The sequence below is a fragment of the Lipotes vexillifer genome, unplaced genomic scaffold (genome assembly GCF_000442215.2).
Source record: "Lipotes vexillifer unplaced genomic scaffold, Lipotes_vexillifer_v1.1 scaffold717, whole genome shotgun sequence".
Classification (NCBI taxonomy): Eukaryota; Metazoa; Chordata; class Mammalia; order Artiodactyla; family Lipotidae; genus Lipotes; species Lipotes vexillifer.
The window spans coordinates 2,728,740-2,733,193 of record NW_006798707.1 but is presented as its reverse complement, the minus strand read 5'-3'; positions in this window follow the sequence as shown (position 1 = coordinate 2,733,193).

Genomic DNA, 4,454 nt, shown 5'->3' with positions numbered 1-4,454 from the left:
CGCTCTTCCAATCCTCTCTCAGGCCCCAATGCCAAGCCTTCAACCAACCTACTAACTAACAATTTAACTTAACTAATTCCTATTAGTCCTAAAGATAATAGGAATTATTAAAGATCCTATCTATCCTTAACAAAAGATTAGCAAATCAAGTCCAGTAATATATAAAAAAGATTATATACCATGATCACATGGGATTTATCCCAGGAATACTAGGTTTAACATTCAAAAATCAATAAATCTAATATGCCATATTAATAGAATGAAGGATTAAAAACACATGATAATCTCAAAAGATACAGAAAAAGAATTTAACAAAATCCAACACCCACTCATGATTTTAAAAAAAAATTTTAACAAACTAGGCATAGAATGGAACATCCTCAACTTCATACAGGAAAACTACAAAAAAAAACCCACAACTCACTTCCTACTTAATAATGAAGGACTGAATGCTTTTCTCCTGAGATTGAGAACAAATCAATACTGTCCATTCTCATCAATTCTACTCAGTATTTAACTGGAGGTTCTAGCTAGTGCAATAAAGATGTTAATAATAATAATAATGGCATGCAAACTGGAAAGGAAGGAGTAAAAGTATCTATTCACAGATGACAGAGAAAATCTCAAGGGATTCACAAAAAATTCTAAAACCAATAAATGAATGTAGCAAGGTCATAAGATACTAAATCAATATACAAAAAAAATCAATTGTATTTCCACATACTATCAATGAACAATCTGAAAATTAAATTAAGAAAACGATTCCATTTGAAATAGCACCAGAAAGAATAAAATACTTGGGAATAAATTTAGCAAAAGAAGTTCAAGACTGGTACCCTGAAAAGTAAAAACATTGTTGATAGAAATTAAGGAAAACCTAAGTAAATGGAAAGACATTCCATGTTCATGAATTGGTAAACTCAGTATCGTCAAGATGGCAATTCTCTTCAATTCGCCCTATACATTCATGCAATCCCTATCAAAATATTATCAGGATTTTTTTGTAGAAATTGATAAGCTGATCCTAAAATATATGTGGAAATGCAAAGGACCTAAAATAGTGAAAACAATTTTTTAAAAGAAGAACAAAGTGATGCAGCCACAGTACCTGATTTCAAAACTAACTATAGTGACAGTAATCAAGACAGAGTGATAACACAAGTATGGACACATGGAGCAATGGAACAACATCAAGAGTACAGACATAAATTTTTACTTCTAAAGTCAACTGATATATACAAGGTGCCAAGATATTTAATGAACAAAGAATAGTTTTTTTCATAAATAGTACTGGGCCAATTGGATATCCACATGCAAAAATATACATAAATAAATAAGATGACAAACTACCAATTAAAAAATCTGCAAAAGACTTGAATAGACATTTCACCAAAGAAGATACATGAATGGCTAAAAAGCACATGAAAAGATGCTCAACATCATTACCTGTTAAGGAAATGCAAATCAAAACAACAATGAGATACCACTTCATGTCTACTAGGATGGTTATAATAAAAAAGACAGACAATAACAAGTGCTGGTGAGCATGTGGAGAAACCAGATCCCTTATCTATTTCTTGTGAAAGTGTAAAAAGGTACAGCTTCTTTGCAAAAGAATTTGGCAGTTTCTTAAAAGAATTAAACATGGGGCTTCCCTGGTGGCGCAGTGGCTGAGAGTCCGCCTGCCGATGCAGGGGACGCGGGTTTGTGCCCCGGTCCGGGAAGATCCCACATGCCGCGGAGCGGCTGGGCCCGTGAGCTATGGCCGCTGAGCCTGCGCGTCCGGAGCCTGTGCTCCGCAGCGGGAGAGGCCACAACAGTGAGAGGCCCGCGTACCGCAAAAAAAAAAAAAAAAAAAAAAAGAATTAAACATGAACTTCCTTTGCAACCTAGCAATTGCACTCCTAGATACCTACCCATAGAAATGAAAACGTATGTCCATGCATACATTTCATAGCAGTATTATTATTCATATGGCCCCAAACTGTGAACAATCCAAATGTCTATCAAGTAGTGAATGGAGAAACAAAATATGGTATTATCCAAACAATGGAATATTACTTACAATACAAATGAAGTACTATTGTTATATGCTACAAGTGGATGAACCTCAAAAACATGCTAAGTAACGCTAGTTTTGTTTTCAAGCCTTTAACTTCTGCAGATCTGTCAATAACTTTAGCAAAATTGATCTCCGCATATTTATGTTCAATAGTTAGTGCTGCTAGATTTGTCAATCTATATTTGCTCCCAATTGCTAGACAACATTTTGTAGTAATTTTAATTCTAAACGGTTTATTTTACATGAAACAGCATACACACAAATAGTTAAGAAAAGGCTGAAACATAAGGTTGAGTTTGACGTAAGGTTGAGTTTTTTCATAAAAATCATGTTTCATAAGGGATTTCAAATATCGTAATACTGTTCATGCCTTTGTTTCTTTGAGTAGCTAAGTAGCTTTCGGATGTCTCTACAGCTGAAACATTTTAAACACAAACAAAAATTCCAAGTAGTCTTGGAATGACCAATTGAAGTTCTGCTTCTTGAATTTCCAATTGAAGTTCTGCTTCTTCATCTTTATAATTGTTGTGCAGTCATTGCTTATTTTAAATATCCTGTTTTAACACAGGAATATGTGGTACCACAGGGGCTGGAGATGTGAATTATTCTTGAATGATTCTGAAACTTTAGGAACTTAAAAAGAACTCTTAGGAGTGAGTCCACATGTGTCAGGGCCAACTATATAATTAGGAGTTCTTGGAATTAACTTTCTTATACACTATAATGTTTATCAGAGCACAAGTAATAAAAATGTGCTAATTTGAAGCATACATACATACATACATACATACACACATACATACATATGTAATTAAAACTCAGTGGTAGCCACAACCCTTGTTTAGAACTTGAGCCAATCAAATATTTGGGGGGAGAGAAATATCTTACTACTGACATTGTTCAGAACAGGTGACACCTGGTGATAAGAGGAAGCCGACTGGCTTTCAGTTGGTTTTGGTATTGTTTTTGAATTCCTCACAGACAGTACACCTCTTTAGTGCCTGGATGCTGGGCAGAGAGCTCCCACCACTCTGACCTTGGAAAGCCACTGTGTTTCCCCTAATGGACTGTGAATTCTCTGAGGGCTAGAACTACTCCCATCCCCCTCTTCAATCTCTGTACCCTGAGCCTAGCACAACGCACGGCACACAGTGGATATCCAACACATGTTTATCGAATAACTGAATGAAACAGTGTAGGATAGGAGTAGGGAGGCTTCAGATGCAGGTAGTCAGATTTGGTGGTGGCTAAAGGAAATGGAGAGGAAATCCACGGGACCTGACCACTGATCAGAGGTTGTGAATGTACATCTGTCAGTGTTGGAAGAGAGTGTTGCAGAGAGAAGAATCACAGATGACCTGGAATTTTCTAGCCTGGAAGTAACAGAAAATCATGTGATTTTTAAACTCATATAGGGAATATAGGAGGTCCAGTGTTCCAGGCAATGGGACCAAAGGTGGAAATGACGACTTAGTTCAATTTGGGCCATGCTGTTGAGGTACCAGCAGGTCAACCACAGATGGTGTCTAGCAGACAGCCGAAAAGACAGATTTTATATTTGATTTTTTGTTTAAATGATACAAGTGGCTTGTTAATAGTTTTCCATTGTCTTTTTCAATAGTGAACACTGCTTCAGCTACTTTATCCCTAAATAGGCTTTTGAGCAGAGCTGGGAACATAACTGTTACTTATACAAGATTGCAAACATCCTATTGACAAATTTTAGGAACATTTTTTTAAAATGGGGATTGCCTAAACTAGCTAGCATGCACCTGGGAAAGAAAATGCTAGTTGCCTTCGAATCCATTTCCCCCTTCTTCAATATTAATAGAATTTCAGACTTTTGGTTAGGCTGATATTCAGCTGTAATAAAGACTAAATTTCTCAGCTTCCCTTGCTACTAGATCTGGCCATGTGATTAAATCCTGGTGAATGAAATGTAAGCAAAAGTGATATGTGTGTTTGTAGGGAAGTGTTTTTAAGGAAAGAGGGCATGACCTTCTCTCTTCTCTCTTCTTACTGACTGAAATTGAGATGTAATGGCTGGAGCTTGAGCAGCCATAAGGTAAGCTTTGGAATGGAGACCACACCCAGGAGACACTTCAGAGGACCATCTTAGCTCTGAATTTCCTACTTTCACTTATAGCCAAACAGTATCCTAGTATACAGCCTTACAAAATAGTGTGAATTTACAGAGCACAAACAAGAGTCAATTACGCAGGATTTCTTATAGTATGAAAGCTCACAACAGTGACACTTGTACATGGTCTTGCTAAGGTTTTACTATTGCTTATGCTCATTCATAATCTTTTTTTTTTTTTTTTCATGACGCAGGCCTTCACGCGGGCCTCTCACTGTTGTGGCCTCTCCCGTTGCGGAGCACAGGCTCCGG